Raw genomic sequence first — 25153 nt, 5'->3', positions numbered from 1 at the left:
TCATGCCTTCGAAAGCCTTATTACTCGCTTTAAATAGTTTTATAATCTCATTATTTATTTCGAGTTAAATTTTTTTGCATTTCTGGTCAAAACTGAATATAATTGAATGTTTGCTTTGAGAAACGTGAAGAAAAAGCCATTGAATGACAAGAAAAGTCCATTTATTATCACCCATGCCTTTGAAAGCCTTATTACTCGCTTTAAATGGTTTTATAATCTCATTATTGATTTTGAGTTCAAATTTTTTACATTTTTTGTTAAAACAGGTTATAATTGAATGTTTACCTTGGGAAACGTGAAGTGAAAGCCATCAATTAGCAAAAAAAGTTCATTAATAGTCAATCATGCCTTTGAAAGCCTTATTACTCGTTTTAAATGGTTTTATAATCTCATTATTGATTTTAAGTTGAATTTTCTTAAATTTTTGGTTAAAACAGATTACAATTGAATGTTTAACTTAGGAAATGTGAGACAAAAACCATCTGTTGATAGGAAAGGTCCATTTATAGTCAATCATGCTATCAGCAGTGTTATTACTTTCTTAAAATGGTTTTATAATCTCGTAATTGATTTTAAGTTGATTTTTTATACATTTTCAATTAAGAAAGTTTATAATTAAATGTTTACCTTAAGAAACCTGAAGCGAAAGCACTTCATTGACAAGAAAAGTCCACTTATAGTCACTCATGTCTTCGAAAGTCTTATTACTCGCTTTAAATGGCATTATAATTCGATTATTGGTTTTAAGTTGAATTTTTTTACAGTTTTTGTTAAAACAGATTATAATTTAATGTTTACCTCAGGAAACGTGAGGCTAAAACCCTCAATTGACAGGAAAAGTCCATTTATAGTCACTCATGCCTTCAGAAGCCTTATTACCAACTTAAAATTGCTTTAAAATCTCGTAATGGATTTTAAGTTAAATTTTTTTACATTTTTGATTAAAACATATTATAATAGAATGTTTGCCTCGAAAAACATGAAGCGCAAGCCATCGATTAACAAGAAAAGTCCATTTATAGTCACTCATGCCTTCAAAAGCTTTATTACTCACTTTAAATGATTTTATAATCTCATTGTTGATTTTATGTTGAATTTTCTTGCATTTTTGGTTAAAACAGATTATAATTGAGTGTTTGCCTTGGGAAACATTAAGCGAAAGCCATCTTTTGACAAAAAAAGTCCATTTATAGTCACTCATGCCTTCGAAAGCCTTATTACTCGCTTTAAATGGTTTTATAATCTGATTATTGATTTTAAGTTGAATGTTTTTACGTTTTTGTTAAAACAGATTATAATTTAATGTTTAGCTCGGGAAACATAAGGTTAAAACCCTCCGTTGATAGGAAAAGCCCATTTATAGTCACTCATACCTTCAAAAGCCTTATTACTCAGTTAAAATGGTTTTATAATCTCATAATTGATTTTAGGTTGAATTTTTTACATTTTCAACTAAGAAAGGTTATAATTAAATGTTTACCTCAAAAAACATGAAGCGAAAACTATCCATTGACAGGAAAAGTCCATTTATTGTCACTCATGCCTTCGAAAGCCTTATTATTTACTTTAAATGGTATTATAATCTCATTATTGATTTTGAGTTGAATTTTTTTACATTTTTGTTGAAAACAAATTATAATCGAATGTTTGCCTACAGAAACGTGAAGCGAAAACCATCGATTGACAAGAAAAATCCATTTATAGTCAATCATGCCTTTAGCAGCATTATTACTCGCTTTAAATGGTTTTATAATCTTATAATTGATTTTAAGTTTATTTTTGCATTTTTAGTTAAGAAAGATTATAATTGAATGTTTACCTCTAGAAACGTGAAGCGAAAGCCATCCATTAGCAAGAAAAGTCCATTTATAGTCACTCATGCCTTCGAAAGCCTCATTACTCGCTTTAAATGATTTTATAATCTGATTATTGATTTTAATTTGAATTTTCTTACACTTTTGGTTAAAACAAATTATAATTGAATGTTTGCCTTAGGAAACGTGAAGCGAAAGCCATAGATTGACAAGAAAAGTCCATATATAGCCTCTCATGCCTTCGAAAGCCTTATTACTCGCTTTAAATGGTTTTATAATCTGATCATTGATTTTAAGATAAATTTTTTTACACTTTGTTAAAACAGATTATAATTGAATGTTTGCCTCGAGAAACGTGAAGCGAAATCCATCCACTCACAAGAAAAGTCCATTTATAGTCACTCATGCTTTCGAAAGCCTTATTACTACCTTTAAATGATTTTATAATCTAATTATTGATTTTAGGTTAAATTTTTTTATGTTTTTTGTCAAAATAGATTACAATTGAATGTTTGCCTCAAGAAACGTGAAGCGAAAGCCATCGATTGACAAGAAAAGTCCATTTATAGTCACCATGCCTTCGAAAGCCTTATTACTCGATTTAAATGGTTTTATGATCTCATTATTGATTTTAAGTAGAGTTTTTTTACATTTTTGGACAAAACATATTGTAATTGAATGTTTTCTCAGGAAACGTGAAGCGAAAGCCATCGATTAACAAGAAAAGTCCATTTATAGTCTCTTAGGCCTTCAAAAGACATATCACTCGCTTTAAATGGTTTTATAATCCCATTATTGATTTTAATTGGAATTGTTTTGCATTTTTTGTCAAAACATATTATAATTGAATGTTTGCCTTGGGAAACATGAGGCGAAAGCTATTGATTGACAAGAAAAGTCCATTTATAGTCACTCATACCTTTGAAAGTCTTATGACTCACTTTAAATGGTTTTATAATCTCATTATTGATTTTAAGTTGAATTTTCTTACATTTTTGTCAAAAGAGATTATATTTGAATGTTTGCCTTAGGAAACGTGATGCGAAAGCCATCGATTGACAAGAAAAGTCTATTTATAGTCACTCATGGCTTCGAAAGCCTTATTACTCGCTTTAAATGGTTTTATAATCTCATTTTTTATTTTATGTTGAATTTTCTTACATTTTCGATTACAACAGATTATAATTGAATGTTTGCCTCAGGAAACATGAAGCGAAAGCCATCGATTCACGAGAAAAGTCCATTTATAGTCACTCATACCTTCGAAAGCCTTATTAGTCACTTTAAATGGTTTTATAATCTCATTATTGATTTTATGTTGAATTTTTTTACATTTTTGGTTAGAACAGATTATAATTGAATGTTTGCCTTGGGAAACATTAAGCGAAAGCCATTGATTGACAAGAAAAGTACATTTACAGTCACTCATATCTTCAAAGGCCTTATTACTCACTTTAAATGGTTTTATAATCTGATTATTGATTTGAAGTTGAATTTCTTATATTTTTTGTTAAAACAGATTATAATTGAATGTTTACCTAGGGAAACATGAGGCTAAAACCCTCCGTTGATGGAAAATGTCCATATATAGTCACTCATACCTTCAGAAGCCTTATTACTTGCTTAAAATGATTTTATAATCTCATTATTGATTTTAAGTTGAATTTTCTTACATTTTTTGTCAAAATAGATTATATTTGAATGTTTACCTTCGGAAATGTGAAGCGAAAGCCATCGATTGACAAGAAAAGTCCATTTATAGTCACTCATACCTTCGAAAGCCTTATTACTCGCTTTAAATGGTTTCATAATCTCATTTTTTATTTTATGTTGAGTTTTCTTACATTTTTGGTTACAATAGATTATAATTGAATGTTTGCCTCAGGAAACGTGAAGCGAAAGCCATCGATTGAAAATAGAAGTCCATTTATAGTCACTCATGCCTTCGAAAGCCTTATTACTCACTTTAAACGGTTTTATAATCTCATTATTGATTTTAAGTTGAATTTTCTTACATTTGTGCTTAAAACAGATTATAATGGAAAGTTTGCCTCGAGAAACGTGAACCTAAAGCCATCGATTGACAAGAAAAGTCCATTTACATTCACTCATTCTTTCAAAAGTCTTATTACTTGTTTTAAAAGGTTTTATAGTCTCATAATTTGTTTTAAGTTGAAGTTTTTTACATTTTTGGTTAAAATATATTATAATTGATTGTTTACCTTGAGAAACATGAAGCAAAAGCTATGCATTGATAAGAAAAGTTCATTTATACCCACTCATGCCTTCAAAAACCTTATTACTCACTTTAAATGGTTTTATAATCTCATTATTGATTTTAAGTTGAATTTCCTTACATTTTTGGTTAAAATAGATTATAATTAAATGTTTACCTTGGGAAACATGAAGCGAAAGCCATCGATTGACAAGAAAAGTCCATTTATAGTCACTCATGCCTTTGAAAGCCTCATTATATGCTTTAAATGGTTTTATAATCTCATTATTAATTTTATGTTGAATTTTCTTACATTTGTGGTTAAAACATAATATAATTGAATGCTTGTCTCGGGAAGCACGAAGCAAAAGCCATCGATTAACAAGAAAAGTCCATTTATAGTCACTTATGCCTTCGAAAGCCTTATTACTTGCTTTAAATGGTTTTATAATCTGATTATTGATTTTAAGTAGAATATTTTTACATTTTTTGTTAAAACAGGTTATAATTGAATGTTTACCTCAGGAAACGAGAGGCTAAAACCCTCTGTTGGCAGGAAAACTGTCAAGCCTAGCTCTATAATATACTTGCCATGTCATTCATGTACTTGATAGCATGGTTGCATACTTGGATGCCTTGGAAAATTTTTAAAAGTTGGTATCGTACCTAGTGGTACAATTAAGTTGATTAAAGTCTCGAACTAGTCCAAATAGAGATTTTAGGATGTATTTGAGAGTTATTGAACCTTAGAATGTCTTAATATGGTGATTTGGAGTTCGATGATTGATTTGGAGTCCAATAGAGAATTTTTATAACGTATGGGAAAAATGGTCATTTGGCCACCCAAGGGCAAAATTGGAATGTTGGAAGAGATTTTTGACCAAGTTTGACTAGTTGGAACATAATTTGAATTTGAGAAGTGAAAAATTTCAATTCCGAGCATAAAGGCAAAACGGTCTTTTCACTTGTCCACGAGGACATAATTGGAATTTTTAAAATTTTACACCACCATGACACTTGTCAAGCCCATGAATTTCATCTATTATCATTTATACTTTGGATAATTATGGGATTATATGTGATGGTAAGAGAATGCTTAATTGTTAAGTTTTAACCATGGACCAATCAAGTGGCGACACGTGTCAAGTTTTAATTTTTTTATAATTTCCTTTATAAACTCAACATAAACTCTCCCATTCACTCTCTCATTGCCGTCCAAGCCAAAGAATGAAAGGGGTAAAGAATAGAAAAACCCTAAGGAGGAAAAATTCAAGAGAAATTCATTGGATTTTTGAAAAACGAAGCGATCGAAGGTAAGAATTCGCGATTTAGCTTAAGATCTACCTTACCCATGCTTTCTTTTTCATTTTTTATGGTTGAAACTCAAGTTTTCATGATGGAAGCATGCTAGTCGAATCAAGGGGGGAAGGTTTTGAGGATGGGTTTTGCTAGATCTCATGTTATCTAGGCGTTTTTAGTGTTTTGTGATATTCAGTATGAAAAACAAGTAAGAAAATAACATGTTCTTCATCAAACCCTAATTGGTCGAATTCTATAAGGAATATTTTGAAGATGAATTTTGTCATATTTCTTGTTATCTAGCTCGTATTCGATGATTTGTGATGTCGGATATCGAAAACGATCATCGAAAAGTATAGTTCCTTTAGTAAACGACTTGAACAATAATGAGAAAATTATAGTAAATGAACTTAGAATTGATTTCTAATGAGCTATATGGACTTATTGGAGTACCAAAAGTGCAATGAATCTATTTGGAGTTGAATTGGATGTTTTGGCTAATTAAACAGTGTATAGTGCGAGTTAGGTTGAATACCATTTCAGTCCAACAACAATTGAACCTACGTAGAACACCATCTTTAAGTGATTATTCGAACACTTTTCATTCAATTTCATACATTCATAAAGAGCCTGAAATAGTCTTATAACAGTTTGACACAAGTGTATTGAATTACTTGTTGTGCATTATGTATAGGTGGTGAGCCCTCTGGTAAGGGTAAGGATGTCGTACCCGAGACCAGGAGTAGGAGTACTTCCGTTATTGTGAGTAAACAGACGATCATCTTAATTATCTAAAGTTGTTTCTACTCGTTTTTATGTTTTAAAGAATAATGAGTTTAAATGGTAAATTATTATGTTTTAAAATTGAAGTGTTGGTTAAACGAAATGAGATTTATAACTTGTTTTGAAATCGAATACTGGTTTTGGAAATTGAGTAAGTGGAGACTATATACTTGTGTTATATATATGTTTTGACATATGGTTTGAATTGATGGCTTATGACAATGTGATTGCATGAATGGCTGGATTTGTGTTTGTGTGGAATATATGAATTGTTTTGTTTTACCTTGACAGGCTGGGTAATATCATATTAGTCATGTCATGCTGCTGAAATTTTTATTGATTTGATGCGGTAAGTGATTAGCTTACTGCAGTGGGCGGGTTTTCGTGGACCAGCCTATTAGAAGGGCACGGTAAACCCCGTTATATTTTACCTTAATAAGAGAGGCGCGGAGGGTATCTCCTAAGGTAGTTTAGAGTTCACTTCAAGTCGAACCACAACGTAAGGGTAAAACTCAGCCAACGCCAAGGAACGACTATGTTTTTAAACGTAAAAACATGTTTTATGTGTATATGTTAAGTTAACAGCCTTGGCGGACTCGGTTGGATACCCGGCGTAAGGTGTCACCGAGTACGAGTTTTGGCACGAGCCAAGTTTTAAGAGTCATAAGCCTTACTGATTATTTTTGATGAAATGTAATTGTTTTATATGGTTGAAATGAGTTTTAATGTTATGAATCATATTATGAAGAGATGTTTTAATTGTCTCCATTTACTCGGCTATAGATGTTATAGATGAACTTTGCTTACTCACTGGGTTTATAAAAACTCATCCCCTTCTTTTCACCCATTTTAGGTTCAGAGCAGTTTGCAGATAGTCAATTTTGTCGAGGGTTTGCTTTTGGATTTGCACCCTTAGAAATCGTAGGTCTACAATCCTGTTTATTTTTGTTATTTTGGGGCTCACATGTCATTGTAAAATATTTTTGTATACCCTGGCGCTGTGTGCTATTATGTATATGAATTTATTTTGTTATTATGCTACAGAAATTGTTTACGTAGAATTTTATAAATATTGTTTTATAAAAAATAGAATATTTTATCCAATATTTTTATTTAGTTCTATTAGTTATAAATTCACTTTAAAAAGATGATTTAGACACCTAGATTTATTTTTTATATGAAATGTATATTTTTCATTCATATGCTGTATTTTTAGCAAGTTTCAAAATTTTTGGGTAAAATGACCAAAATACCCCTATGCGGTAGAAATTACTTTTTGATTGTCTTTGATTTGAAAATCATCTATATTCCTTTAAAACCTAATATTTAGTAATGGTTGCTCACAAGGGAGGCGAAAAACTGATGCTAGAGCCTTGTGAGTTTTCGGTTGACATTTCGGGTAAGGTTTGTCTATCGAGACATAGCGACATTTGTCACGGGCTCGAAGAGAGTACCGGTCATGACAAAAAGTCTATTTATAGTCACGCATGCCTTCAGAAGCCTTATTACTCACTTAAAATGGTTTTATAATCTCATAGTTGATTTTAAGTTGAATTTCTTTTACATTTGCTTTTAAGAAATGTTATAATTAAATGTTTGCCTTGAGAAATGTGAAGCAAAAGCCATCCATTGACAAGAGAAGTCCATTTATAGTCACTCATGCCTTTGAAAGCTTTATTACTCACTTTAAATGGTTTTATAATCTCATTATTGATTTTAAGTTGAATTTTCTTACATTTTTGGTTACAACAGATTATAATTGAATGTTTGCCTCAAGAAACATGAAGCGAAAGCCATTGATTGACAAGAAAAGTCCATTTACATTCACTCATTCTTTCAAAAATCTTATTACTCGCTTTAAAAGGTTTTATAGTCTCATAATTTGTTTTAGGTTGAATTTTTTTGCATTTTCTGTTAAAACAGATTATAATTGATTGTTTACCTTGAAAAACATGAAGCAAAAGCTATGCATTGACAAGAAAAGTTCATTTATACCCACTCACGCCTTCAAAAGCCTTATTATTTGCTTTAAATGGTTTTATAATCTCATAATTGATTTTAAGTTGAATTTTTTTTCCATTTTCAATTAAGAAAGGTTATAATTAAATGTTTGCCTCTAGAAACATGAAACAAAAGCCACCGATTGATATGAAAAGTCCATTTATAGCCACTCATACTTTTGAAAGCCTTATTACTCGTTTTAAATGGTTTTATAATCTCATAATTTATTTTAAATTGAATTTTTTCCCTTTTTGGTTAAAACGGATTCTAATTGAATATTTACCTTGGAAAACGTAAAGCGAAAGCCATCCATTGACAAGAAAAGTCCATTTATAGTCACTTATGCCTTTGAAAGCCTTTTTACTTGCTTTAAATGGTTTTATAATCTCATTATTAATTTTATGTTGAATTTTCTTACATTCGTGGTTAAAACAGAATATAATTGAATGCTTGCCTCAGGAAGCATGAAGTGAAAGCCATCGATTGACAAGAAAAGTCCATTTATAGTCACTCATGCCTTCAAAAGCCTTATTACTTGCTTTAAATGGTTTTATAATCTAATTATTGACTTTAAGTAGAATGTTTTTACATTTTTGTTAAAATAGGTTACAATTGAATGTTTAAACGTAAGGCTAAAACCCTCTGTTGACAGGAAAAGTCCACTTATAGTCACTCATACCTTCAGAAGCTTTATTACTCACTTAAAATGGTTTTATAATCTCATAATTGATTTTAAGTTGAATTTTTTTTACATTTGCTTTTAAGAAAGGTTATAATTAAATGTTTGCCTTGAGAAATGTGAAGCGAAAGCCATCAATTGACAAGAAAAGTCCATTTATAGTCACTCATGCCATTGAAAACCTTATTACTCACTTTAAATGGTTTTATAATCTCATTATTGATTTTAACTTGAATTTTCTTACATTTTTGGTTAAAATAGATTATAATTGAATGTTTGTCTCAGGAAATGAGAAGCGAAAGCCATCGATTGACAGTAAAAGTCCATTTATAGTCACTCATGCCTTCTAAAGCCTTATTACTCACTTTAAATTATTTTATAATCTTATAATTTGTTTTAAGTTGATTTTTTTACATTTTTGGTTAAAATAGATGATAGTTGGATTTTTGCCTCAAGAAACATGCAACAAAAGCCATCCATTGAGAAGGAAAAACCATTTATAGTCACTCATACCTTCGAAAGCCTTATTACTCGCTTTAAATGTTTTTATAATCTCATTATTGATTTTAAGTTGAATTTTCTTATATTTTAGTTAAAACAGATTATAATTGAATGTTTGCATTAGGAAACGTGAAGCGAAAGCCATTGATTGATAAGAAAAGTCCATTTATAGTCACTCATGCCTTCGAAAGTCTTATTACTCACTTTAAATGATTTTATAACCTCATTATTGATTTTATGTTGAATTTTTTTACATTTATGGTTAAAACAGATTATAATTGAATGCTTGCCTTGAGAAACATGCAGAGAAAGTCATCGATTGAGAATAAAAGTCTATTTATAGTCACTCATGCCTTCGAAAGCCTTATTACTTGCTTTAAATGGTTTTATAATTTGATTATTGATTTTAAGTAGAATTTTTTTTACATTTTTTGTTAAAACATATTATAATTGAATGTTGACCTTGGGAAATGTGAAGCTAAAACCCTTTGTTAATAGGAAAAGTCCATTTATAGTCGCCCATGCCTTAAGAAGCCTTATTACTCACTTAAAATGGTTTTATAATCTCATAATTGATTTTAAGTAGAATTTTTTATATTTTTTATTAAGAAAGGTTATAATTAAAAGTTTGCCTTGAGAAACGTGAAGCGAAAGCTATTCATTGACAACAAAAGTCCATTTATAGTCACTCATGCCTTCGAAAGCCTTATTACTTGCTTTAAATGGTTTTATAACCTCATTATTGACTTTAAGTTAAATTTTCTTGCTTTTTTGATTAAAACAGATTATAATTGAATGTTTGCCTCGGGAACGTGAAGCAAAAGCCATCGATTGACAAGAAAAGTCCATTTATAGTCATGCATGTGTTCGAAAGCCTTATTACTAGCTTTAAATGGTTTTATAAACTGATTATGTATTTTCAGTTGAATTTTTTAACATATTTTGTAAAACATATTATAACTGAATGTTTACCTTGGGAAACCTGAGGCTAAAATTGTCTGTTGATAGAAAAAGTCTATTTATAGTCACTCATGCCTTGAGAAGCCTTATTACTCGCTTAAAATGGTTTTATAATCTCATAATTGATTTTAAGTTGAATTTTTTACATTTTCAGTTAAGAAAGGTTATAATTCAATGTTTGCCTCGAGAAACATGAAGCGAAAGCCATCCATTGACAAGAAAAGTTCATTTATAGTCACTTATGCCTTTGAAAGCCTTATTACTCACTTTAAATGGTTTTATAATCCCATTATAGATCTTAAGTTAAATTTTCTTGCATTTTTGGTTAAAAAAGATTAAAATTGAAGGTTTGCCTTAGAAAACGTGAAGCGAAAGCCATCCATTGGGAAAAAAAGTCCATTTATAGTCACTCATACCTTTAAAAGCCTTATTACTCACTTTAAATGATTTTATAATCTGATAATTGATTTTAAGTGAAATTTTTTTACATTTTTTTATTAAAACGGATTATAATTGAATGTTTACCATGGGAAACGTGAAGTTAAAGCCTTCCGTTGGCAAGAAAAGTCTATTTATAGTCACTCATGCCTTCGAAAGTCTTATTACTCACTTTAAATGGTTTTATAATCTCATTATTGATTTTAAGTTGAATGTTTTTTTGCCTTTTTGGTTAAAACAGATTATAATTGAATGTTTGCTTCAGGAAACGTGAAGCAAAAGCCATCAATCAATATAAAAAGTCCATTTATAGTCACTCATGCCTTCAAAAGCCTTATTACTCGCTTAAAATGGTTTTATAATCTCAAAGTTGATTTTAAGTTAAATTGTTTTACATTTTGGGTTAAGAAAGGCTATAATTAAATGTTTGTCTCGAGAAATGTGAAGCAAAAGTCATCCATTCACAAGAGAAGTCTATTTATAGTCACTTATGCCTTCATAAGGCTTATTACGAACTTTAAATGGTTTTATAAACTAATAATTGATTTTAAGTTGAATGTTTTTACATTTTTTGTTAAAATAGATTATAATTGAATGTTTACCTTGGGAAATGTGAAGCAAAAGCCATCCATTGACAAGAAAAGTCCATTTATAATCTTTCATGCCTTCGAAAGCCTTATTACTCAATCTAAATGGTTTTATAATCTCAATACTGATTTTAAGTTGATTTTTTTAAAAATTTTTGGTTAAAACAGATTATAATAGAATGTTTGCCTCAAGAAACGTGAAGCGAAAGCCAATGATTGACAAGAAAAGTCTATTTATAGTCACTCATGCCTTCGAAACCCTTATTACTCACTTTCAATGGTTTTATAATCTGATTATTGATTTTAAACTGAATTTTTTTACATTTTTGGTTAAAATAGATTATAATTGAATGTTTGCCTTGGGAAACATGAAGCGAAAACCATCCATTGACAAGAAAAGTCCATTTATAGTCACTCATACCTTCGAAAGCCTTATTACTCACTTTAAATGGTTTTATAATGTCATTAATGATTTTAAGTTGAATTTTTTGACATTTTTGGTTAAAATAAATTATAATTGAATGTTTGCCTCGAAAAACATAAAGCGAAAGCCATCGATTGATAAAAAAAAATCCATTTATAGTCACTCAATCCTTCGAAAGGCTTATTACTCGCTTTAAAAGGTTTTATAGTCTCATAATTTGTTTTAAGTTGACTTTTTTTACATTTTTGGTTAAAACATATTATAATTAATGGTTTACGTTGATAAACATGAAGCGAAAGCCGTCGATTGATAAGAAAATTCCATTTATAGTCACTCATGTCTCCGAAAGACTTATTACTCGCTTTAAATGGTTTTATAATCTCATAATTGATTTTAAGTTGAATTTTTTTACCTTTTTGGTTAAAACGGATTGTAATTGAATTTTTACCTCAGGAAACATGAAGCGAAACACCATCCATTGAGAAGAAAAGTTTATTTATAGTCACTCATATCTTCGAAAGCCTTATTGCTCACTTTGAATGGTTTTATAATTTGATAATTGATTTTACGTGGAAATTTTTTAGATTTTTGGGTAAAACAGATTATAATTAAATGTTTACCTTGGGAAACCTGAAGTTAAAGCCCTCCGTTGGTAAGAAAAGTCCATTTATAGTCTCTCATACCTTCGAAAGCCTTATTACTCACTTTAAATGGTTTTATAATCTCATTATTGATTTTAAGCTGAATTTTTTACATTTTGGTTAAAACAAATTATAATTGAATGTTTACCTTGGTAAACGTGAAGCGAAAGCCATCCATTGACAAGAAAAGCCTATTTATAGTCACTCATGCCTTCGAAAGCCTTATTACTCGCTTTAAATGGTTCTATAATCTCATTATTTATTTTAAGTTAAATTTTCTTAGATTTTTGGTTAAAACAGATTATAATTGAATGTTTACCTCGAGAAACGTGAAGCAAAAGCCATTGATTGATAAGCAAAGTCCATTTATAGTCACTCATGCCTTTGAAAGCCTTATTACTTGCTTTAAATAGTTTTATAATCTCATAATTTATTTTAAGTTGAATTTTTTAACTTTTTTGGTTAAAACAAATGATAGTTAGATTTTTGCCTTGAGAAACGTGAAGCAAAAGCCATCCATTGAGAAGAAAAGTCCATTTGTAGTCACTAATTCCTTCGAAAAGCTTATTACTCGCATTAAAAGGTTTTATAGTCTCATAATTTATTTTAAGTTGATTTTTTTTACATTTTTGGTTAAAACAGATTATAATTGATTGTTACCTTGAGAAACATGAAGCGAAAGCTATACATTGGCAAGAAAAGTTCATTTATACCCACTCATGCCTTCGAAAGCCTTATTACTAGCTTTAAATGTTTTTATAATCTTATAATTGATTTTAAGTTGATTTTTTTTGTATTTTCATTTAAGAAAGGTTATAATTAAATGTTTGCCTCGAGAAACATGAAGTGAAAGCCATCCATTAATAACAAAAGTGTATTTGCCTCAGCAAACGTGAAGCGAAAGCCATTGATTGATAAGAAAAGTTCATTTATAGTCACTCATGCCTTCAAAAGCTTTATTACTCACTTTAAATGGTTTTATAATCTGATAATTGATTTTAAGTTGAATTTTTTTATATTTTTTGTTAAAACAAATTGTAATTGAATGTTTACCTCGGGAAACATGAAGCTAAAGCTCTCCGTTTACAAGAAAAGTCCATTTATAGTCACTCATGCCTTCCAAAGCCTTATTACTTGCTTTAAATGGTTTTATAATCTCATTATTGATTTTAAGCTGATTTTTTTTTACATTTTTTGTTAAAACAGATTATAATTGAATTTTTACCTTGTGAAACATGGAGCGAAATACCATCCATTGAGAAGAAATGTTCATTTACAGTCACTCATGCCTTCGAAAGGCTTATTACTCATTTTAAATGATTTTATAATATGATAATTGATTTTAAGTTGAATTTTTTTATATTTTTAGTTAAAACAGATTGCAATTGAATGTTTACCTTAGGAAACGTGATGCTAAAGCCCTCCGTTTGCAAAAAAAGTCTATTTATAGTCACTCATGCTTTCCAAAGCCTTATTACTCGCTTTAAATGGTTTTATAATCTAGTTATTGATTTTAAGTTGAATTTTTTTACATTTTTGATTAAAACAGATTATAATTGAATATTTGACTCAAGAAACATGAAGCGAAAGCGATCCATTAAGAGGAAAAGTCCATTTATAGTCACTCATGCCTTCGAAAGCCTTATTACTCACTTTAAATGGTTTTGTAATCTCATTACTGATTTTAGGTTGAGTTTTTTTACATTTTCGGTAAAGAAAGATTATAATTAAATGTTTGTCTCAAAAAATGTGAAGCGAAAGCCATCCATTGACAAGAAAAGCCCTTTTATAGGCACTGATGCCTTCCAAAGCCTTATTACTTGCTTTAAATTGTTTTATAATCTCATTATTGATTTTAAGTTGAATTCTTTTACATTTTTGATTAAAACAGATTATTATTGAATTTTTACCATGGGAAACGTGAAGTGAAATGCCATCCATTGAGAAGAAAAGTTCTTTTATAGTCACTCATGCCTTCGAAAGCCTTATTACTCGCTTTAAATGGTTTTATAATCTCATTACTGATTTTAGGTTGAATTCTTTTACATTTTTGGTAAAGAAAGATTATAATTAAATGTTTGCCTCAAAAAACGTGAAGCGAAAGCTATCCATTGACAATAAAGCCTTTTTATAGGCACTGATGCTTTCGAAAGCCTTATTACTTGCTTTAAATGGTTTTATAATCTCATTATTGATTTTAAGTTGAATTCTTTTACTTTTTTGGGTTAAAACAGATTATTATTGAATTTTTACCATGGGAAACGTGAAGTCAAATGCCATCCATTGAGAAAAAAAGTTCTTTTATAGTCTCTCATTCCTTCGGAAGCCTTATTACTCGATTTAAATGGTTTTATAATCTGATAATTGATTTTAAGTTGAATTTTTTTACATTTCGGCTAAGAAAGATTATAGTTAAATGTTTGCCTCGAGAAAAGTGAAGCAAAATCCATCCATTGATAACAAATGGCATTTATAGTCACTCATGCCTTTGAAAGCCTTATTACATGCTTTAAATTGTTTCATGATCTCATTATTGATTTTAAGTTAAATTATTTTTCATTTTTTGTTAAAACATATTATAATTGAATGTTTGCCCTGGGAAACGTGAAGCAAAAGCCAATGATTGACAGGAAAAGTCCATTTACAGTCACTCATACCTTCGAAAGCCTTATTACTCACTTTAAATGGTTCTATAATCTAATAATTGATTTTGACTTTTTTTCACATTTTCAATTATGAAAGATTATAATTAAATGTTCACCCAATGAAATGTGAAGCGAAAGCCAACCATTGACAACAAAAGTGCATTTGTAGTCACTTATGCCTTCGAAAGCCTTATTACTCGCTTCAAATGGTTTTGTAATCTCATTATTGATTTTAAGTTGAATATTTTTACACTTTTGATTAAAACAGATTATAATTGAATGTTTGCCTAGGGAAACGTGAAGCAAAAGCCATCGATTGACAAGAAAAGTCAATTTATAGTCATTCATGCCTTTGAAAGCCTTATTACTTGCTTTAAATGGTTTTACAATTTCATAATTGATTTTAAGTTGAATTTTTTTACATTTTTAGTTAAAACAGATGATACTTAGATTTTTACCTCCAGAAACGTGAAGAAAAAGCCATCCATTAAGAAGGAAAGTCCATTTATAGTCACTCATGCCTTCGAAAGCCTTATTACTCACTAAAAATGGTTTTATAATCTCATTATTAATTTTAAGTCAAAGTTTCTTACATTTTTGGTTAAAACAGATTATAATTGAATGTTTGCCTTAGGAAACGTGAAGCGAAAGCCATCAGTTGACAAGAAAAGTCTATTTATAGTTACTTATGCCTTTGAAAGCCTTATTACTCGCTTTAAATGGTTTTATAATCTCATTATTGGTTTTAAGTTGAATTTTCTTACATTTTTGGTTCAAACAAATTATAATTGAATGTTTGCTTTGGGAAACGTGAAGCGAAAGCCATCGATATATAATAAAAGTCCATTTATAGTCACTTATGCCTTCTAAAGCCTTATTACTCGCTTTAAATGGTTTTATAATCTTATAATTTATTTTAAGTTGAATTTTTTACATTTTTGGTTAACACAGATGATAGTTGGATTTTTTCCTCAAGAGACATAAAGCAAAAGCCATCCATTGAGAAGGAAAGTCCATTTATAGTCACTCATACCTTCAAAAGCCTTATTACTTGCATTAAATGCTTTTATAATATCATTATTAATTTTAAGTTAAATTTTCATACATTTTTGGTTAAAATAGATTATAATTGAATGTTTGCCTCGAGAAATGTGAAGCGAAAGCCATCGATTGACAAGAAAAATCCATTTATAGTCACTCATGCCTTCGAAAGCCTTATTACTCTCTTTAAATGATTTTATAATCTCATTATTGATTTTATGTTGAATTTTCTTACATTTGTGGTTAAAATAGATTATAATTGAATGCTTGCCTTGGGAAGCATGAAGCGAAAGCCATCGATTGACAAGAAAAGTCCATTTGTAGTCATTCGTGCATTCGAAAGCCTTATTACTTGCTTTAAATGGTTTGATAATCTGATTATTGATTTTAAGTAGAATTGTTTTATATTTTTTGTTAAAACAGATTATAATTGAATGTTGACCTTGGGAAACGTGATGCCAAAAGCCTCCAATGATAAGAAAAGTCCATTATAGTCACTCATGCCTTGAGAAGCCTTATTACTCACTTAAAAGGGTTTTATAATCTCATAATTAATTTTAAGTAGAATTTTTTTACATTTTTAGTTGAGAAAGGTTATAATTAAATGTTTGCCTCGAGAAACATGAAGCGAAAGCCATCCATTGACAAGAAAAGTCCATTTATAGTCACTCATGCCTTCGAAAGCCTTATTACTCGCTTTAAATGATTTTATAATCTCATTATTGATTTTAAGTTAAATGTTCTTGCATTTTTGGTTAAAACAGATTATAATTAAATGTTTACCTCAAGAAACGTGAAGCGAAAGCCATGATTAACAAGAAAAGTCCATTTATAGTCACTCATGCCTTTGAAAGCCTTATTACTCGCTTTAAATGGTTTTATAATCTCATTTTTGATTTTATGTTGAATTTTCTTACATTTTCGATTAACACAGATTATAATTGAATGTTTGCCTTGGGAAACGTAAAGAGAAAGCCATCGATTGACAAGAAAAGTCCATTTATAGTCACGCATGCCTTCGAAAGGCTTATTACTCACTTTAAATGGTTTTATAATCTGATTATTTATTTTAAGTTGAATTTTTAAAATCTTTTTGAAAACATATTATAATTGAATGTTTATCTTGAGAAACGTGAGGCTAAAACCTTTCGTTGATAGAAAAAGTTGATTTATAGTCACTCATGCGTTGAGAAGCCTTATTACTCACTTAAAATGGTTTTATAATCTCATAATTGATTTTAAGTTGAATTTTTTTACATTTTTGATTATGAAAGGTTATAATTAAATGTTTGCCTCAAGAAATGTGAAGTGAAAGCCATTCATTAACAAGAAAAGTCCATTTATAGTCACTCATGCCTTCGAAAGATTTATTACTCGCTTTAAATGGTTTTATAATCACATTATTGATTTTAAGTTAAATTTTCTTGCATTTTTGGTTAAAATAGGATATAATTGAAAGTTTGTCTTAGGAAACATGAAGCTAAAGTCATCGATTGACAAGAAAAGTCTATTTATAGTCATTGATGCCTTCGAAAGCCTTATTACACGCTTTGAATGGTTTCATTGAGAAGAAAAGTCCATTTATAGTCACTTATTCCATCAAAAGGCTTATTACTCACTTTAAATAGTTTTATAATCTCATAATTTATTTTAAGTTCAATTTTTTAATAGTTTCGGTTAAAAAATATTATAATTGATTGCTTACCTTGGGAAACGTGAAGCGAAAGTCATGCATTGACAAGAAAAGTTCATTTATATCTACTCATGCCTTCGAAAGCCTTATTACTCGCTTTAAATGATTTTATAATCACATAATTGATTTTAAGTTGATTTGTTTTGCCTTTTTGGTAAAAACATATTGTAATTGAATATTTGCCCTGGGAAACGTGAAGCAAAATCCATCCATTGGTAAGAAAAGTCCATTTATGGTCACTCATGCCTTCGGAAGCCTTATTACTCGCGTTAAATGGTTTTATAATCTCATAATAGATTCTAAGTTTAATTTTTTACATTTTTGGTTAAGAAAGGTTATAATTAAATGTTTACCTCAGAAAACGTGAAACGAAAGCCATCCATTGACAAGGAAAGTCCATTTATAGTCACTCATGCCTTCGAAATCCTTATTACTCGCTTTAAATGGTTTAATAATCTCATTATCGATTTTAAGTTTAATTTTTTTACACTTTTAGTTGAAATAGATTATATTTGAATGTTTGCCTTGGGAAACGTGAAGCAAAAGCCATCGATTGACAAGAAAAGTCCATTTACAGTCACTCATGACTTCGAAAGCCTTATTACTCACTTTAAATGGTTTTATAATCGCATAATTGATTTTAAGTTGAATTTTTTTATCTTTTTGGTTAAAACAGATTATGATTGAATTTTTACCTTGGGAAATGTGAAGCTAAATACCATCCATAGAGAAGAAAAGTTCATTTATAGTCACTAATGCGTTCGAAAGCCTTATTACTCACTTTAAAAGGTTTTATAATTTGATAATTGATTTTAGGTTGAATTTTTTTACATTTTCGATTACAAAAGATTATAATTAAATGTTTGTCTTGGGAAACATTAAGCGAAAGCCATCCATTGACAAAAAAAGTCCATTTATAATCACTCATGCCTTCGAAAGCCTTATTACTCACTTTAAATGGTTTTATAATCTCATTATTGATTTTAAGTTAAATTTTCTTACATTTTTGGTTAAAACATATTATGATTGAATGCTTGCCTTGAGAAACGTGAAGCGAAAGCCATTGATTGATAAGAAAAGTCCATTTATAGTCACTCATGCCTTTAAAAGCCTTATTACTCACATTAAATAGTTTTATAACCTCGTAGTTTATTTTAAGTTGAATTTTTTTACATTTTTGGTTAAAACAAATGATAGTTAGATTTTTACCTCAAGAAACGTGAAGCAAAAGCCATCCATTGAGAGGAAAAGTCCATTTCTAGTCACTCATTCCTTCAAAAGGCTTATTACTCACTTTAAAGGGTTTTATTATCTCATAATTTATTTTAAGTTAAATTTTTTTACATTTTTGGTTAAAACATATTATAATTGATTGTTTACCTTGAGAAACATGAACCGAACGCTAAATGTTTACCTTGGAAAACGTGAAGCGAAACCCATCGATTAACAACAAAAGTGCATTTATAGTCACTCATGCCTTCGAAAGCCATATTACTCGCTTTAAATGGTTTTATAATCTCATTATTGATTTTAAGTTGAATTTTCTTACATTTTTGGGTAAGAAAGGTTATAATCGAATGTTTACCTTGAGAAACGTGAAGTGTAAGGCATCGATTGACAAGAAAAGTCAATTTATATACACTCATGCCTTCGAAAGCCTTATTACTTGCTTTAAGTGGTTTTATAATCTCATTATTGATTTTAAGTTGAATTTTCTTGCATTTTAAATTAAGAAAGGTTATAATCGAATGTTTACCGCGAGAAACGTGAAGTGTAAGCCATCGATTGACAAGAAAAGTCCATTTATAGTCACTCATGCCATCGAAAGCCGTGTTACTCTCTTTAAATGCTTTTATAATCTCATTATTGATTTTAAGTTGAATTTTCTTACATTTACGATTAAAAAAGGTTATAATTGATTGTTTACCTCGAGAAACGTGAAGTGTAAGCCATCGATTAATAAGAAACGTCCATTTATATGCACTTATGCCTTCGAAAGCTTATTACTTGCTTTAAATGGTTTTATAATCTCATTGTTGATTTTAAGTTGAATTTTCTTACATTTTTGGTAAAAACAGATTATAATTGAATATTTACCTCAAGAAACATGAGCCTAAAACCCTCCGTTGACAAGAAAAATCCATTCATAGTCATTCATGCTTTTGAAAGCCTTATTACTCACTTTAAATGGTTTTATAATCTCATTATTGATTTTAAGTTGAATTTTCTTACATTTTTGGTTAAAACAAATTATAATTAAATGTTTGCCTTAAGAAATGTGAAGCGAAAACCATCGATTGACAAGAAAAGTCTATTTATAGTCACTCATGCTTTCGAAAGCTTTATAGCTTGTTTGAAATGGTTTTACAATCTCATTATTGATTTTAAGTTGAATTTTCTTATATTTTTGGTTAAAATAGATTATAATTGAATGTTTGCCTCGAGAACGTGAAGTGAAAGCCATCAATTGACAAGAAAAGTCCATTTATAGTCACTCATGGCTTGGAAGGCCTTTTAACTCGCTTTAAGTGGTTTAAGAACTTTTCAAATGATTTTGAATTGAATTTCTTTTACATTTGTGGTTAAAAAGATAATAATTTATGTTTGCATTGGGAAACATGAAGCGAAAACCTTCCGTTGACAAGAAAAGTCCAATTATAGTCACTCATGCCTTCAAAAGCCTTATTACTCGCTTTAAGTGGATATATAACTTTTAAATGACTTTAAATTCAAATGTTTTTAAATTTTTGATTAAAACATATCGTAATTTGATGTTTGCATTGGAAAACGTGAAGCGAAAGCAATCCCTTGACAAGAAAAGTCCATTTATCATCACTCATGCCTTCATACGCCTTGTTGCTTGCTTTAAGTGGGTTTATAACTTTTTAAATGATTTTAAATAGAATTTTTTTTACATTTTTGGTTAAAATAGATCATAATTTGATGTTTGCATTGGGAAACGTGAAGCGAAAGCTGACGATTAACAAGAAAAGTCCATTTGTAGTCACTCATTGCTAGGAAAGCCTTTTTTCTCGCTCTAAGTGGTTTCAGAACTCTTTAAATGATTTTGAATTAATTTTTTTAACTTTTTGGGTTGAGAAAGATCGTAATTTAGGTTTGCATAGGGAAATGTGAAGGAAAAACCTTCTATTGATAAAAAAAGTCCAGTTATAGTCACTTAATTCTTCAAAAGCCTTATCACTCGCTTTAAGTGGATTTATAACTTTTTAAATGATTTTAAATTAATTTTTTTTTACATTTTTAGTTAAAACAAATTGTAATTTGATGTTTGCATTAGGAAACGTGAAGCGAAACCCATCCATTGATAAGAAAAGTCCATTTACAGTCATTCATGCCTTGATAATCTTTGTTACTTACTTTAAGTGGATTTATAACTTTTTAAATGATTTTAAATTTATTTTTTTAACATGTTTGGTTAATGCTGATCATAATTTGTTTTTTGCATCAGGAAACATGAAACGAGAGCCAAACATTAACAAGGAAAGTCTATTAATAGTCACTCATGGTTTGAAAAGTCGTTTTACTCGCTTTAAGTGCTTTTAGAACTTTTTAAATGAGTTTGAATTTAAATTATTTTATATTTTCAGTTAAAAAAGATCATAATTTATGTTTGTATTAGGAAATTTCAAGCAAAAATCTTCCGTTGACAAGAAAAGCCTAGTCATAGTCACTCATGCTTTTGAAAGCCTTATTACTCGCTTTAAGTGGATTTATAACTTTTTAAATCATTTTAAATTCAATTTTTTAAAATTTTTGATTAAAATAAATCATAATTTGATATTTGCATTGGGAAAGGTGAAGTAAAAGCCATCCATTGACAAGAAAAGTCCATTTATAGTCACTCATGCCTTTATAAGCCTTGTTACTTGCTTTAAGTGGATTTATAGCTTTTTAAATGATTTGAAATTGATTTTTGTTTACATTTTTTATTAAAATAGATCATAATTTGATGTTTGCATCGGGAAAAGTGAAGCGAAAGCTAACCATTAACAAGAAAAGTCCATTTATAGTCACCAATGGCTTGGAAAGGCTTTTCACTCACTTTAAGTGGTTTTAGAACTTTTTAAATGATTTTGAATTGATATTTTTAGCATTTTTTGTTAAGAAAGATCATAATTTATGTTTGCATTAGGAAATGTGAAGCAAAAATCTTCCGTTGATGAGAAAAGTCAGGTTATAGTCACTCATGCCTTCGAAAACCTTATTACTTGCTTTAAGCGGATTTATAACTTTTTAAATGATTTTCAATTCAATTGTTTTTTAATTTTTTGTTAAAATAGATCGCAATTTGATGTTTGCATCAAGAAATGTAAAGCGAAAACCATCCATTGACAAGAAAAGTCGATTTATAGTCATTCATGCCTTCATATGCCTTGTTACTTGCTTTAAGTGGATTTTATAACTTTTTAAATGATTTTCAATGGAACTTTTTTTACATTTTTGGTTAAAATAGATTATAATTTGATGTTTTCATCGAGAAACATGAAGCGAAAGCCAATCATTAATAAGAAAAGTCCATTTATAGTCACCAATGGCTTGGACAACCTTTTTACTCGCTTTTAGTGGTTTTAGAACTTTTTAAATGATTTTGAATTGAATATTTTCTACATTTTCGGTTAACAAAGATCATAATTTATGTTTGCATCAGAAAACATGAAGCGAAAACCTTTCGTTGACAAGAAAAGTCGGGTTATAGTCACTTATGCCTTTGAAAGCCTTATTGCTCGTTTTAAGCGAATTTATAACTTTTTAAATGATTTTCAATTCAATTGTTTTTTAATTTTTAGTTAAAATAGATTGTAATTTGATGTTTGCATCAAGAAACATAAAGCGAAAGCCATAAATTGACAAGAAAAGTCTATTTATAGTCATTCATGCCTTCATACACCTTGTTACTTGCTTTAAGTGGATTTATAACTTTTTAAATGACTTTAAATGGAATTTTTTTACATTTTTGGTTAAAATAGAACATAATTTGATGTTTGCATCAGGAAATGTAAAGCCAAAATTAACCATTAACAAGAAAAGTCCCTTCATAATAACTCATGGCTTGGAGAGCCTTTTTACTCACTTTAAGTGCTTTTAGAACTTTTTAAATGATTTTGAATTCAATTTTTTTTTTGCATTTCGGTTAACAAAGATAATAATTTGATGTTTTGCATCAAAAAAGGTGAAGGAAAAACCTTCCGTTGACAAGAAAATTCTAGTTATAGTCACCAATGTCTTCGAAAGCCTTATTACTCGTTTTAAGTGGATTTATAACTTTTTAAATGATTTTAAATTAATTTTTTTTTTACATTTTTAGTTAAAACAGATTGTAATTTGGTGTTTGCAATTGGAAATATGAAGCAAAAGCCAGCCATTAACAAGAAAAGTCCATATATAGTCACTTATGACTTGAAAAACCCTTTTGCTCATTTTAAGTGGTTTTAGAACTTTTTAAATGATTTTGAATTCAATTCTTTTTTTACATTTTTGGCTAAAAAAGATCATAATTTGATGTTTGCAGAGGGAAACATGAAGCAAAAACCTTCCGTTGACAAGAAAAGTCTAGTTATAGTCACTCATGCCTTTGAAAGCCTTATTACTCGCCTTAAGTGGATTTATAACTTTTTAGATGATTCTAAATTGAATTTTTTTTACTTTTTTGTTAAAACAGATTGTAATTTGATGTTTGCATTAGGAAACGTGAAGCAAAAGCTAACATTAACAAGAAAAGTCCATTTATAGTAACTCATGGCTTAGAAAGCCTTGTTACTCGCTTTAAGTGGTTTTAGAACTTTTTCAATGATTTTGAATTGAATTTTTTTATATTTTCATTTAAAAAACATCATAATTTGATGTTTACATCAAGAAACGTGAAGCGAAAACCTTTCATTAACAAGAAAAGTCTAGTTATAAGCACTCATGCCTTTGAAAGCCTTATTACTCTCTTTAAGCGGATTTATAACTTTTTAAATGATTTTTAATTGAAGGTTTTTAACATTTTGGTTTAAAAAGATTGTAATTTGATCTTTCCATTGGGAAACATGAAGCAAAAGCCAACCATTAACAAGAAAAGTTCATTTATAGTCACTCATGGCTTAGAAAGCCTTTTTACTAGCTTTAAGTGGTTTTAGAAGTTTTTAAATGATTTTGAATTGAATTGTGTTTACATTTTCAGTTAAAAAAGATTATAAATTATGTTTGCATTGGGAAACATGAAGTGAAAATCTTTCGTTGACAAAAAAAGCCCAGTTATAGTCATTCATGCCTTTGAAAGTATTGTTACTCGCTTTAAGTGGATTTATAACTTTTTAAATGGTTTTAAATTCAATTTTTTAAAATTTTTGGTTAAAACAGATCGCAATTTGATGTTTGCATTGGGAAACATGAAGCAAAAGCCATCCATTGACAAGAAAAGACCATTGATAGTCACTTATGCCTTTATATGCATTGTTACTTGCTTTAAGTTGATTTACAACTTTTTAAATAATTTTAAATGGAATTTTTTTACTTTTTTTATTTAAATAGATCATAATTTGATGTTTGCTTTAGGAAACGTGATGCGAAAGTCAACCATTAACAAGAAAAGTCCATTTATAGTCACCAATGGCTTGGAAAGCCTTTTTACTCACTTTAAGTGGTTTGAAAACTTTTTAAATGATTTTGAATTGATATTTTTAACATTTTTGGTTAAGAAAGATCATAATTTACGTTTGCATTAGGAAATGTGAAGCAAAAATCTTCCGTTGATGAGAAAAGTCTAGTTATAGTCACTCATGCCTTCGTAAGCCTTATTACTTGCTTTAAGTGGATTTATAATTTTTTAAATGATTTTTTATTCAATTGTTTTTTAAATTTTTGGTTAAAAAAGATCGTAATTTGATGTTTGCATCAAAAAATATAAAGCGAAAGCCATCCATTGACAAGAAAAGTCCAGTTATCGTAACTCATGCCTTCATACGCCTTGTTACTTGCTTTAAGTGGATTTATTACTTTTTAAATGATTTTAAAATGATTTTTTTTACATTTTTGGTTAAAATAGATCATAATTTGATGTTTCCATTTGGAAACATGAAGTGAAAACCTTCTTTTGATAAGAAAGGTCTATTTATAGTCCCTCATACCTTCGAAAGCCTTATTACTCGCTTTAAGTGGGTTTATAACTTTTGAAATGATTTCAAATTGAATTTTTTTTACATTTTTGGTTAAAACAGATCATAATTTGATGTTTACATCGAGAAACGTGAAGCGAAAGCCAACCATTAGCAAGAAAAGTCCATTTATAGTCACTCATGGCTTGGAAGGCCTTTTTACTCACTTTAAGTGGTTTTAGAACTTTTTAGATGTATTGATTTGAATTTTTTTGCATTTGTGGTTAAAAAAAATCATAATTTATGTTTTCATCGAGAAACGTGAAGCAAAAACC

The sequence above is a fragment of the Theobroma cacao genome, chromosome 9 (genome assembly GCF_053813885.1).
Source record: "Theobroma cacao isolate CCN51 chromosome 9, ASM5381388v1, whole genome shotgun sequence".
Classification (NCBI taxonomy): domain Eukaryota; kingdom Viridiplantae; phylum Streptophyta; class Magnoliopsida; order Malvales; family Malvaceae; genus Theobroma; species Theobroma cacao.
Note: the sequence above shows the minus strand (reverse complement) of the source record.